Below are 15,564 nucleotides of genomic sequence, written 5' to 3' on the forward strand. Positions count from 1 at the left end.
TATAAGATATTTTGTCACCTCATATTTAAAAATAGATCATGGATTTTCAAATAGATTCCAAGTCCAAACACTCTCATCATGTGAAACCAGAGTAAAGAAAAAGCCCAGCAAAGGCAAAGCTCTAAACAGACACAACAAAATCAGACTGTGCCTTCATTCACTGTCTCTGTTTCTCTGGGTAAGTCACTTCACATCTCAGAACCTCAATTTCCTCATCTATCAAATGGAAAAAGTTATTTCTCCTGCAGAGTCTTGACTCAAGGATTAAATTAAATAGCATATAAATGACCCTGGTATATGCCCAGAAAACTGTAGTTAATATGGTTAACATTACATTTTCTAGGAGCAAGTTAGCTGATTTACAGAATAAAGATAGATCAAATTAAAAACACGTTCATATGCATAATATGTGTATGTGTGTCTGTGTAAATTAGAAGGCGCATGATATTTGTAGCATATGATAATTGCTGCCCCTGGCACCAGTTGACACTGACCTCCAACTCCAGCCTCACCAGTTGCAGCTTTATCTGTTCAGCCTCCATGCTATTTCCCCCACCCACCCCACTGCATTCTCTCTTCCAATCCTGGTTAAGATTACTTCTCTGTTTCATAATAGCAGCTACCTAACCTGCCCAGTTATACAGGTCAGCCATGGAAGTGATTAAGGTCCAAGTCACCTCTGTACCAAACAATAGTTAATTTGCACCTGTAAGATACAGAGCTAGTATGATTACATTCACTGATTATTTGGGATTGTTTGTTACCTTCCAACACCTTACCCCATTCCAAGCCTCCATACCCAAACACACTTTCGTCTCAGTTAATTCATATTTGACTCATATATTTCTATACCAGCCCTTCCAAGTGGCTTTTTGACTTAGGTCTCTAGACCCTAATAGCAGGGAAAGAATTTCTTCTTAAAGGTGTATCCTATTTTGATAACTCTGAAAATTTCCTTTCTCTTACTAAGCCAAACTCTCCTTTTGGATAAGATTAATCTGAGCTTTTCTTCCCTTTAATGATCCTTTAAAAAAAAAACAAAAACTTCTCACCTAATCCTTTTTCCATGAAGTCAGCCCTTCAGATAAGATTCTGTATAAATCAGATTGTACCACAAAAGCATCATGCTAAATGAAAAATTTCAGTCTCAAAAGGTCACATACAGTATGATCCCATTTATATGACATTTTGAGAAAGGGCAAAACCACAGGGACATAAGACACATCCGTTGTAGCCAGGGGTTAGGATCTGGAGGAGAGAGGGGAGTGTCACTAGCATCTGACTAGAAGGAGGCAGCATAAGTGAATTGTTTGGGTATTGAAATTATTCTGCTCCTTGTTGTGTTGGTGATTATAATATGCATGTATTAAAAGTCATAGGACTGTGCACCAGAAAAAGGTGAATATGACTAAATGTAAATTTTGAAGAATTACATGTATTGATCTCATGTGTCAAATGCTTATCATGATTTTTTCATTTTAATCTTCATAATAATCCTGCACAATAGGTCATTTTATTATCATCCCTGTTTTAATAATACAAATAAAACAGCAGCACAGAGGGGTTAATTAACTTGCCAAGGCCACAGAATTTGATAGAGGCAGAGCTTTGATTTTAACCCCAGCAGTCTGACTCTAGAACTGAATATTTTTACCGCTGTCCTACGCTGGCTCTGCAAAGAGAGAAAGTGGCTTCGTTTTTCCTCTATCAATGAAAAACACATGACCTCCTTGGCAAGGAAAATATCAGCTAAAACTATTGAGTGAGCCAAAAAGTTTGTTCGGGTTTTTCTGTATGATGCAATGTAAAGCAAACTTTTTGGCTAGCCGTATGTAAACGGATCAGCTTGCGAATGGAGCAGAGCTTGTGCCACCAAGACCAGCGTGTTTCTAGGCCACAAAATGTCTTAATTGTTGTTTTAATAACTTGCATTTAAACTTTGCAATTTCCAATTATCTTTGAAATAAAATGCCTTTTTGTTAACATACTAAAAACTTCCAAAATCAACTCTCTAATGCCTGTGGACACTGGTTTGAAAATCTTTAAGAGTCCCTTAAAAAATTCTGATTCTGATGTAAAGAAAATAGAATATATCAATAGGAAGCTCAAATAAATTGTTTAAAAATTTAAAAATCTTACTCCACTCCTTCTCCCTCCCTACTTCCCCAAAACTAAATCCTTCCGGATATTTTTTGGAACTAAAACCTCTTAGTAATGAGACAAACGGATAAATACACCCACGCCTGGTGCCTGGTGGTCATTCTTACACATTCATTTAGGTCTTTCAGTGCCTGCAGTCTACAACTTCATTCTATGCACTTTGCAGAAATAAAACTATCCACTGAAGAAGAGAAGTATGGCAAGCCTCATAATTCAGAAGCAGCAGCAGCTGGAAAGAGAAAACAAAGGGAAAAAATTATGATGGCTTTTAAAAACTAAGAGTCACAGAGAATGCCTAAATTTGGCGAGCACAATCTTGAGATAATAAATGTTGCTCAGTTATTGGTTAAAGAAAATCTGCTTCTGGATTTTTAATGTTTGGGACTTGTTCGTGGTGGATTTAGTCACTTTAGAACTTATGCCCAAGACAGATTATATGCACAGCCATGTACGTGTAGTCTATCTCCACATGAAAATGGTCTGAGTTCTATGTGACTTTTCTGCCTTAGATCCACCTTCTCTGAAGTGTTCAAGAGTTTGATGGATATATTCTCAGCCCACTACCATCATTTCCCAAACATCTTTAGCCCAAACCCCTTAATATACAGAGGCAGTTCTTCTAATAAATTCTACTATACCTTATGTAACCTACAATTAAAGTTCATCCAGAGTAACATCAAAAAAGGAACCAAAGAGAGATCAGGGCAACATAGGACACATTATTTGAATTCTCTGGTCATCTTCCATAAAATTGCTTTAGCTATATTTATCTTTCAGGGTAAGCATTAGAATCAAATAAAATGATACTTACCTAACAAAGTTCTTGCCATATAACTAGGCTCCCTATAAGTAGTGGTTATAATTATGATCAAGGAAAGAAATCCCGCAGATGGAACATTGTTCATCTATGGCCATTTGCAACTTTATTTCACAATATTTCCTTAGGCAAATTTCTCTACTCCTTGCCTCAATATCAGGTTTGATCTTGTTGTAAACTCATGGGGTTTGCAGTGTTAATTATCAGTTACCAGCACACCTCCTATGAAATACAATGGTTTTTGGTTTATGAAATTAGGCTTGCTAGAGAAATGTTGAAGAGATGTGAAATGACTTTGCAACTTGATGCAGCTACCCGGGAGATTGCACAATCTCAATTCACAGGCGCAAGCACACACACCCACACACCCAGGAAGTGCGGGGGGTCTTGTGGAAATCAGTAGCTTATCTATTATGTGCACTCCGGAGCTGTAAACAACACCATGTGAGGACTCAGCTAGAATGCTTCCTCTGAGTCAGTATTAAACAAACTTCCGAAATGTTAGAGAAGGAAATAAAGCCAGTGTACCCTGAAGACACCCAGGACAGAGAGCTGGGGATGTAGAAATTGTGTTCAACACTGTTAGAAACTGACATAATAAAGTAAGTTCTGTAATAAAAGCAAATGCTACTTAATAATCAATAGCTAGTATGAATTAGGACAGGTTGTAATCTCCATCAGAATTTACATGACTTATATGTGGACTGGCAAAAAAAATTTTTAAACCTTTGATTTTATTCCATGAGAATGATAGAATGATTTTCTATTTGGTGATAATAACATTATGTAATGGTCTCAGTATAATTTGGTTCAGAATAAATCAGAGGGAAAGAGCTCAGCAATGGTGAAAAAATAAAACCCCAGGAAAGCAAAGATTTTTCACAGACAGCATACAATGGAAAAGACACAGGCTTTGAAATCAGGAGTGTTCCAACTCTACATTTGCAAGTTTTGTGATCTTGGGCAAGTGACATCTCCCTATTGAGATTCCATCTTCTTATCTATAAGATCGTGACATTCATGAAGTTCTTATTACAATCAAATTAGATATTAACTGAGTAAGCCGTCTGACAAATATGAAGAGCTCTATGAATATGAGAAAATGGTTCACTGCTTTAAACTCTAAGTGTCCTCAGGTCAACAAAACAGAGTTGGAAAGAAATCAAGTTTAGAATACCCTGGAATTGTTTTTGCTTGAGGTATATAATGAGTTCTACAACTTACATTCCTTTTGACCTGCGGAACATTTTGGTTTTTAGGAAAGAAAAGAGGAATGTCACCTGTAACTAGAAATCTGCAGTTATAGCTGAATATAGAGAACATAAGTAAGAATATAGCTCTTACTTACATATAACTATATTTGAATCTTAGAAGGCTGAATATAGAAATCACAAAATAAGAGGAAATAGTTAAAGCACTTTAATCCTTACCAATGTCCACAAAGTAGGATGTTTCATTAAGTGCTGTCTGGGTGCTCAGACAGTAAAGGACATTACATTTCCGGCAACCCAAGGCTTGACCTCACACTTGGACTTCTGAAGGTAAACTTCCGGAGAGGAAATTAAATACAGAGAACCTCTTCCAGTTTGGAATACTAGTTCTGCCAAAATCACTAACAGAAACGTGTAGACTAAGTTATATTTTTAAATTTTACACTAAAAATATTTAAGCCAACAGAAAGGCTGATGTTTTTTCAAAAAATTATTTAAAATAGGGAGTGAACTCAAAATCAAAATATCCAAAATGTTTTTTTTCTCCTTAACTATTCCCTATAAAAATAGGCTCTAAAGTAAGATAAGTTCTTCCTTCCCTCCCTCCAATATTTTTTCTTAAGCCCTAAACTCCAGGCCTTAAAAATTGAAATATCTAACTGACAGGAAAAGAAAGAACTATAGCTATTGTAATTTACATATATGATATATATAAATAAAATTAAACATGAAATTTATTCACACTATTTTTATTTTCCAAGCTACCCAGGATAATTCAAGCTCACGTTCTTCTCTAAGGTGTGTGTACCTTCTGGGTTCAGTGGATACTCTGAAAGGTCAAACAGAGTCCATCCTTCAGGCAGATGAGATGCTGTTCTATTTTTAAAAAACCTCTAGAGAAGGAAATTCCACAAGCTTCCCCAGTTACACATTCCAGTGTCTATCAAATCTCACTGTCTGAAAATTTTTCCTTTTCTCTTATCTAAATCCCTCACACTGTAACCTAAGCCTATGCCTCTAACTTGGTCCCTTAATGAGATTGTCATCATCCTTCATAGATCAACCAACCTTCATAGACCAACCAACAAGGCTCTTTTCAGATTCTGTAAGCCAGAAACCACTTGATTTCTAACTCTCTTTATTATAGCTTTTTAGTTATTGTCATACTCTTCTATCATTTTTTTCCAAGTTTTCTTCCTCCAACCTTGTATTTATTTCACTATCCTTTGAAAATAATATTTTTAAAAAGCAAAAGAAATAAAAAATTATTCTTTAACCTACTGCACTAGAACAGCCTATTTTAACTTTTTGTTCTTGCTCCTAATTACATATACATACATCATTGTAACCATAATGTATAATTGTATTATGTTTATTCCAAGTTTTAAAATTACTCCCTTAGTGTCACTACCCAGAACATGCCTAGAATGAGCTAGCTTATCATTATAACTTTGATGATGTTGGTATAAAGTTCATGATTTGAGGAATTTCCTTTGTCTAATAGAATTAAATGATTGATTACTAAGTCCTGAAGCACTCTGCTAGGTTCTAAAGAGTCAAAACTTTTAATGTTCAGTCCTTACCCACAAGCAGATCATTACAAGACACATAACCTATTAGACTGAAAAAGATCTTGTGTAGATGATTCCTGCATCTACCTATACTGTATATATTGGGTTGGAAATCCAACATCTTATGGAAAAACCCAAACAAATTTTTGGGTCAACCCAATACCTATATAAATTTATAGGGTCAATTGAGAGAGCTAGACTTCAGGGGAGGGTTGACCCTGAAGAAGCCAGAATAGGGGAATCACCTAGCAGGTGATCTGGAGGAGCAGGAGCTGTGGGTAAATTGCCACAGCTTCTACCAGCTACCATCTTCCACTATCTAGGCCAGAGCACCTAGGAGAGAGTACTTGGTACTATCCAGTGTTTCTGTGATTTCATCAAGAGACTCTTTAATTCTTCACTTTCTGACATAAGTGTGGTATGATCTGCATAGCTGAGGTTATTGATCTCTCTCCCAGAAATCTTAATTCCAGCTTGTGCTTCATCCATTCCAGTATTTCTCATGATGTACTCTGCATATAAGTTAAATAAACAAGGTGACAATATACAGCCTTGACGTACTCTTTTCCTGATTTGGAACCAGTCTGTTGTTCCATGTCCAGTTCTAACTGTTGCTTTTAGAGGAGAGTGAAAAAGCTGGCTTAAAACTCAACATTGAGAAAACTACAGTCATGGCATCTGGTCCCATCACTTCATGGCTAATAGATGGGGAAACAGTGAAAACAGTGACAGACTTTATTTTGGGGGGCTCCAAAATCACTGCAGACGGTGACTGCGGCCATGAAATTAAAAGACACTTGCTCCTTGGAAGAAAAGTTATATCCAATCTAGATGGCATATTAAAAAGCAGAGACATTACTTTGCCAACAAAGGTTCATCTATTCAAAGCTGTGGTTTTTCCAGTAGTCATGTATGGATGTGAGAGTTGGACTGAAAAGAAAGCTGAGTGCCAAAGAATTAATGCTTTTGAACTGTGGTGTTGGAGAAGACTCTTGAGAGTCCCTTGGACTGCAAGGAGATTCAACCAGTCCATCCTAAAGGAAAACAGTCCTGAATATTCATTGGAAGGACTGATGCTGAAGCTGAAACTCCAATACTTTGGCCACCTGATGCAAAGAACTGACTCATTTGAATAGACCCTGATGCTGGGAAAGATTGAAGGTGGGAGAAGGGGACAACAGAGGATGAGATAGTTGGATGGCATCACTGACTCAATGGACATGAGTTTATGTAAACTCCAGGAGTTGGTGATGGACAGGGAAGCCTGGCATGCTGCAGTCCATGGGGTCACAAAGTGTCGGACACAGTTGAACAACTGAACTGAACTGAACTGATCCAATGTTTAGTTGGGCCTTTGCAGAAGGAATGTCGGTGAAAGGCTGAACTCAGTGGTAGCTGCTTCCCAAATCTTTTGTGAATTATAAGAGCTTTGGTTACCAGAATGAAATGACAAGTTTGTACAACTGACAAAAAAGATAGTTAATAAGGATCAGGTGACTCTGGGGTAAGTCTGACTTGAGGATTCACTTACTAATTGATGAAACAATCTAATATTATTAAGAGAGCAAAAACATGAAAGGAAAAACTGGTTGCAGTACCATAGTATTCTTGAACAATTACTCTTCAGATCTGATCCTCAGTTTCTTCACCTGTAAATGTTGTTTATAGTATATTCCAATGATTTAGATTCCAGGAAATAGCAAATATTAAAAATAATGCATTGTATTTCCCAAAACCAAACATACAGCTACTTCTTTAAAGTAAAAAATAATTGATGTCCATTTTCACTATTTCTTAGATCAAAAAAGGAAACACACAGGTTATGCTATCCTGTCAAGATGTTTAGGTCTTCAAGAAGGGTAGAAAATAGATGGTAGAGCCATATTGGGATTTAAGGACTTTTTTTTAGCCTGAGTTTTCCCAAAGGTAGTGCCTCAGGTAAAAACTTGTATATAGAGAGCAGGAGTGAGGAACAGTGCAAAAAGCAAACACAGATGCATTATTCAAATCACTATTGCAAGCAACTGGTACTCAAACCTGCATGGAATCGTCTAAAGAGGATGTAGAATATCTTTTGGAACTGTGTACCTGAGGATTGGTGTCTTTTGTCTATAGCTCATTTTCCTCATTAATTGAGATCTACTTTGGGTTAAATAAATTCCTATATACTTCCAGACTCAGCATGCCTGATCGAACAGAAGGCTTCCCAGAGGCAACTGTAGCACTGGAAAAACCTGAAGGCAAAAGTACAAAACATCCAGTACTTGAAAGAAGATGTCAGCATGAGGTAAGCCAAACTAATGTGTGTTGACATCAGAGATAAGACTAAGACTAAGTGAGTTAGGAATTCAGAAGCAATCTGTATCCTCTGTACCACTCAGATACAGCTATGCCCTGTAAAAAGTCCCATCTGCCTCTCAGTCTTCAAGGTGATGGCCAGCCATAATCTTCACAAGTGACTTTATAGATAAAGATTAATGTAACAAGCTGTAGTCTTCACTGCTGAAACTGACCTTGAAGTTATAAGACCTATTTGTCTAGGTTTCTATCCCCATGGAATGATGCCTACCTTCATCCCCAAGCAGGTTGAGCCCTTGGCTATCTTCAGCCCTTGGCTAATTTCAGGCCATGGTTGCTGAAATTTCCATTCACCATTATCACTGGTCATGTGAGCACCAGAAAATGCTAATGATTGACCTACACCTTGCTGATGCTTTAGCTATATCAAATTGCCCAAAGCTTCAGTTTCTGACATCTTCTCATCCTAATTTACCTCCAGTGAGAATCTAATAATATATGTCTCAGCTTTGATTCTACCAAAAATCAAAGCCTCTGTCCAGGAGATAATCCCACAGCACAAATAGGGAACCAGAGAGAATGAGGGAAGGAGGAAAAGTCTCAATAAAGGTGTACTTTTGATATCACAGCTTTGAGACCCCCTGGCTTAATTCTGGCCTCTAAGAAACACCAGCTCAAAATGTCTCAGAGCTGATTTCATCCCTCAGAAATTGAGGATTTCCCTCAGAGTTAACTTTCATAAATTTGGGGGCTCCATGAGTGAGCTCAAACAAGTAGAATCCCATTCCCAGCTATGGCACTGGAGAAGTCCTAGAGCAAAAAGTAAAAAACACATTGTGTCCATTTGAGATGAGATTCTGTTGAGATGAGTCAAAGCCAGAATGCCAATTTCATCCAGGCTGGAATCAGAGGTGAGGCTGAGAAGATGTGAACTAGGGTCCAAAGGCTATGGTACAGCCTTAAAAGCTTCTCAGGTAATTTGGACTGAATTTGGTAAAACATAGCGAATATCAAAGACTTTTAAGTAGAACAGACATAATTATGTTTGTATTGCAGGAAAATTACACTGGAAATACTGAGGAGGATGAAGTAGGAAGAGAATGGGATGATGAAGGACAGGAGACAATTTTGGGGTCCTAACCTATAGCTAATTTTGCAGTGTTAGTGGGGATGGGAGAAGGCAAGAATTAATGAGTGATTTGAGATAATAAATTAAAGTTGAGAAAAACTTCACACTGATAATTTGATCAAAGATATTATAACGAAGTATCAGCTTTTAGCTGTTACAAGTCATTTAATGGTAATAGTTCATTGATGGAATCAATGTGGTTTCAAATTTAGGCTAGTGAATGGTTCATGAGGCCAGTCATGGTATATAGATAGAGAAAAAATAAACTCATGTGTTCACTGTGGTTATATCCAAGGAGGTGCGTAGAGGAGGAATTGGTATGATTTTGCACTTTCATTTTCTAAATTATTATCTTTGTGTCATTTTTACATTTCAATATGAGATGATAGGAAATTTGAGGGGATGATTTTGAAATGTGCTATCTCAGAATCACATATATTCACATTTTCTTATTAACATTTTAAAATTTTTATTGAAATATAGTTAATTTATAATTTTATATTACCCTTATTAACATTTTTAATGTGAGGATTACTTCAGGAAAGCCAGACACTTCACTGATAATCAAACTGTTTGTTCATTGGAATTTTGTGGAGCATTTCATAATATGACTTAGCGTGAGATGTCTGTGATATTTGTTTTGATATTTGCATTACCTGATTTCTGAGACTAAATCCCACATGTATCTTTACATTATAACATGTAATATAAGCAATAGCCTTGGCAGAAAGTTAATGGTAGAGAGATTGCACTCATTTTGCTGATGACAACAAATTTAAAGGAAGAGAAATATTTTATTATGAAGCCTACAACTTCCAACCAACCTTACTTCTTGACTCATGTTGGTAGGATTCACTCTACATAAACATTTTTCATACCATTTGTTATCTGCAATCTAATATCAGCTGCAATTCATGGGGTCGCAAAGAGTTGGACACGGCTGAGCAACTGAACTGAACTGAACTGAACTGAAGGCTTTATTATAAATATGTCCACATACATACTTCATGACCTCAAGAAATTTGAAAATCTCTCACAGATACCACCTGTTCTCTTTACCATCATGTCAATTTCAAGACTAACAAGCAGGAACAGGAAGTAAGTCTTATTAGAAAATGCAGTAGAATAATTAAAAGTTAGTGGACAGACCAAATAACTGGAATGAGTGGAATCTTTAAGACTTGACATGAAGGATATTGCACATATACACTCTATGCTACTTGATAAAGTTGTTTTCCACAAGGATCTTGGGTTAACAGTTCTGATACATGTATGGTGTAATTGGCAGATGATGGGAGCAAGGTTTCCCATTGTTGGAGTGGGAGCATACAGATTAACAAGAGGAAACTAAAACATACAAAGGGTAATGGATTAGAGTTAGAAATGTATGTATAAACTTACATTTAGGTTACTTTTGATACCAGTGGGTTACATATAGAAATATTTATATATGTGTGTGTTATACAGCTTAGTAGATACACATGCATTACCTTGCCCTGTCAGCTGAGGGGTCCTAGAAGCAACTGCACCTAGTAGCAATAACCATGTCTAATGATCAGATCTTGCTTTCTAATAAAAGGAAACTAATTATAAGGAAATTGGAGCTCCTTGGAGAAATGGCTGATTCTATTGCTAAGGCAGCAAATATGCAAGATAGACTTGGAGCTTCTTGTTGTGCCAGAAATTAAGAAAGTTCTCTAAAACACAGAACAAACAAGCAAAAAGCCCTATGTTGACAGAGGTATGTCAAAGAAATACAGGAGCCAACTGAAAGAGCTCCCAATAGCCAAATCTGAAACAATTTGAGCTACAAAATAAATAGAAGTGTTAGATTATAACTCAAAGTGTAATAAATATTCATGAGTACATACTGTTATAAAGAAATGATTGAATAAATAAATAAATGCCGAAGTAGAAAAAAATATTCCACGCAGGAAAATTCCAAATAATTTATGTAAGTACTCCATCCTCAAGGAAAAGGAAAATAACTCCATATTCCTTTTTATTTATTTTTTAATGTTTTGAGTTTTTAAATTTCATCTTTTTTGAGGTATAATTGACATCTTAAACTAAGATATTTAAAGTGTACATTATGGTGATTTTATATATATATATGTGTATATATATATATATGTATGTATATATATATATATATACACATATACACACATATGTATGTATATATATACATAGAGAGAGAGAGAGAAAGGATTCACCCCCCCCCCCCGTAGTTAATTAATATATCCAACACCTCAGATATTTATCATTTTCTGATTTTGGTGAGAACATTTAAGTTCTACTCTGTTATCAAATTTCAGTTATACAATTTAATACTAACAACCATAGTCACAATGTTTTACATTAGTCTCAAATTTTACTCATCTTAAAACTGAAAGTTTATACCCTTTTATCCATCTCTATGTCCCCATCCTCCAACCCCTGACAACTGTTTTTTTACTTTTCTGTTTCTGTGAGTTTAACTTTTTCCACCCATTCCTTCAATGTGAACTGCACATAGAAACGTCTTTCTAAAGATACAATATGCAAAGGGGGAAAAAAGAGTAGCTTGACAATGAAAGAACATGACAAGCACAACCCCAGCAGGTAGTCAGGGTCGATATCAACAATGATATGTCATTTGATAGTATGTACCCTTGACACGATGTGATGAAAATGCTCATTTACTTCCATGATCTTCCTCCCAAATTCCATAAACTCAGCCCAGCTCTGAAAAAAAAAAAAAAAACAGGCCAATTCTAATAGAGGGGCATCTGATAAAATATCCAATCAACGTTCCTTTAAAAAAACTGTCAAAGTTATAAAATCAAGGAAAGTCTGAGAACCTATTACAGCCAAGAAAAGCCAAAGAGACTTGATAACTAAATGTAATGCATCATTCTGGATGAGATCCTGAAACAAAAACAATATCAGATAAAAACTAGAGAAAGCAAACAAAATATAGACTTTTTTTTTTTTAAATTAGTTGGAGGCTAATTACTTCACAACATTTCAGTGGGTTTTGTCATACATTGATATGAATCAGCCATAGACTTTAATGATATAGACTTTAATGATAATGTACTGATATTGGTTCATTAATTGTAATAAACATACAATTCTAATGTAAGATATTAATAATCGAGAAACTGAATGTGGGGTTTATGGGAACTCTTTGTACTATCATTGCAATTTTTCTGCAAGCCCAAAATTTTTCCTAAAAAATCTATTTATGAAAATAGATCTTAAAATAGATCTATAAAAATAGATTAAAAAATCTATTTCAGCACACACTGAAAAGACATTTGATAAATTTAAATATAAATCCTTTTCCATTAAAAAAATTTTTTTTCATTAGGCTCATTTTATTGTGATGTGAAATCAGTATCATGTTGAAAATTATTTAAATAGATACCCAAATTTTATTTAAAAAAAGGTTTTTTATAACTATTGACAAAATCTCATTAAACTGACTTCAAAGAGATATTATAATTCTTTGAAGAAGAATTTCTTTATATATTGACTCATTGAAACAAGTGGAGTTATTATCTGAGACTTAGAATCCTTTTTCTTATATATGTATTTTTTCTGGTAGTGGAATTTTATATATTATTAAATTCTCTTTTATTCATCTTTTCAGTTTGTGAAAAAATCTAGACTGTTTTAGGTAATTGCAACATGCCAACAATGTAGTATCAATTTAGGGTTCCTTAGGCCTGCTGCTGCTGCTGCTGCTAAGTCACAGTCGTGTCCAACTCTGTTTGACCCCATCCCTGGGAGTGGGTTGCCATTTCCTTCTCCAATGCATAAAAGTGAAAAGTAAATGTGAAGTCGCTCAGTCGTGTCCAACTCATTGCAACCCCATGGCCTGCAGCCCACCAGGCTCCTCTGTCCATGGAAGTTTCCAGGCAAGAGTACTGGAGTGGGGTGCCATTGCCTTCTCCATCCTTAGGCCTATAGTCCATAATAAAATTTTGTTGCTTGCTTGTTGATGATGCCTGGATTAAAAAATAATTTTTATTAAAAAATAACAAGATACTTCCTAAACATGATATACTAGAGAAACTTAAAACTCAGAAGCTTTGAAATAACTCACAGAGCAAATTTTATATTGATTAAATAACTCAAAAGTTTCAAAATAGGTTCTCAAAGGGAAAAAAAGCAAAACCTAGAAAACATATTCAAAGTGAAAACAATAAATGAGTTGATATTCTAAATTGATATAGAGCCCTTGCAAATTTACTTTTGAAAGGATATCTCTGTTTCAAAATGGGCCATAGCCAAGAGAAAGCAATTGAGAGAGGAGGAAATGAAAGTGCTTAAAAAGCAATGGGAAATTATTTTCACTGCTACTCAAATAAATAAAAATTAAAGCATAAAAGAGATACAATACTATTGCCTATTAAATTCTAAAATTGCGTATATTTATATTTAATGTATATGTATAGCTGGTTACAGACAAACAGTAGTCTCATCAGACAAATGCTAGGAAAAGTGCCCATGGATACATAAACTTTTAGTTTATGTTTACAAGAGCCTTAAAATGTTGTTCACATGTGACTCTAATAGTTATCCTCAGGGTTGGTAAGCTGTTTTTGGAAAAAGCTGGCATGCAAATATTTTTGGCTTTGTGGGCCCCATAAGCTCTGTTGCAAATACTCAACTCTCCCTGAAGCATGACAGCAGCCATAGACAATTCTGGAAGTTAATGAGAGTGGCTGTGTTCCGTCAAAACAGACAGTGCACCAGATTTGGCCCATAATTTGCCAACCTGTGGTCTCTCCTAAGGAATAACATAGTGAAAGAAAATGCATGAAGCAAAATTACATGTACCTTATGAATTCCTCACAATTGCACTCATCTCACATGGTAGCAAAGTAATGCTCAAATTTCTCCAAGCCAGGCTTCAACAGTACGTGAACCCTGAATTTCCAAATGCTCAAGCTGGATTTAGAAAAGGCAGAAGAACTAGAGATCAAGTTGCCTACATCTGTTGGATCATCGAAAAAGCAAGAGTTCCAGAAAAACATCTACTTTTGCTTTATTGACTATGCCAAAGCCTTTGACTGTGTGGATCACAACAAACTGGAAAATTCTTCAAGAGATGGGAATACCAGACCACTTGACCTGCCACCTGAGAAATCTGTATGCAAGTCAAGAAGCAAAGTTAGAACTGGACGTGGAACAACAGACTGGTTTCAAATCGGAAAGGAGTATATCAAGGCTGTATATTGTCACACTGCTTATTTAACTTATGTGCAGAGTACATCATGAGAAAGCCGGGCTGGATGAAGCCCAAGCTGGAATCAAGATTTCTGGGAGAAATATCAATAACCTCAGTTACACAGATGACACCACCCTTATGGCAGAAAGTGAGGAAGAACTAAAGAGCCTCTTGATGAAAGTGAAAGAGGAGAGTGAAAAAGCTGGCTTAAAAACTCAACATTCAGAAAACTATGATCATGGCATCTGGCCCCATCACTTCATGGCTAATAGATGGGGAAACAGTGGAAACAGTGACAGACTTTATTTTGGGGGGGCTCCAAAATCACTGCATATGGTGACTGCAGCCATGAAATTAAAAGACATTTGCTCCTTGGAAGAAAAGTTATGACCAAGCTAGACAGTATATTAAAAAGCAGAGACATTACTTTGCCAACAAAGGTCCATCTAGTCAAAGCTATGGTTTTTCCAATAGTCATGTATGGATGTGAGAGTTGGACTAGACAGAAAGCTAAGTGCTGAAGATTGATGCTTTTGAACTGTGGTGTTGGAGAAGACTCTTGAGAGTCCCTTGGACTGCAAGGAGATCCAACCAGTCCATCCTAAAGGAGATTAGTCCTGGGTATTCATTGGAAGGACTGATGCTAAAGCTGAAACTCCAATACTTTGGCCACCTGATGCAAAGAACTGACTCACTGAAAAGACCCTGATGCTGGGAAAGATTGAAGGCAGGAGGAGAAGGGAACGACAGAAGATGAGATGGTTGGATGGCATCACCAATGCGATGGCCCTGAGTTTGAGTAGGCTCCAGGAGTTAGTGATGGACAGGGAGGCCTGGCATGCTGTGATTCACAGGTTCGCAAAGAGTCGGACACAACTGAGTGACTGAACTGAACTTATGAATTCAACTATATAAAAAAGCATTTGTGATTAAAAAAAAAAAATGCTAGCAGAAACAGCATTAAAATATTAACCAGATTTTTTCTTGAAAGGCGGAATAAGGACTTTTTCCCTTCCTCATTCCTACAACTCCACTGTTGCATGTATTAAAAATGAGAAAAATCCTAAAGCCATTTATTTGAGTTTGTATTTTATCAGTAAGCTAGAATTTCCCAGACCCGTTTAAGATTTGAAAGTATTCTTATTCGTGTTATTTAT

General features: G+C 36.1%; 1 long non-coding RNA gene across 1 annotated transcript in view; it reads right to left on the bottom strand.

The window, feature by feature from the left end:
* LOC122685821 overlaps window positions 1-15,564 on the bottom strand; it is a 76,502-nt gene that overhangs the window by 21,539 nt on the left and 39,399 nt on the right. The window contains exon 2 of the long non-coding RNA XR_006338555.1: window positions 11,839-11,913. This is a non-coding gene — a long non-coding RNA (uncharacterized LOC122685821). The remainder of the gene's footprint in view (window positions 1-11,838; window positions 11,914-15,564) is intronic.

Source organism: Cervus elaphus, chromosome 29, assembly GCF_910594005.1.
Source record: "Cervus elaphus chromosome 29, mCerEla1.1, whole genome shotgun sequence".
Classification (NCBI taxonomy): domain Eukaryota; kingdom Metazoa; phylum Chordata; class Mammalia; order Artiodactyla; family Cervidae; genus Cervus; species Cervus elaphus.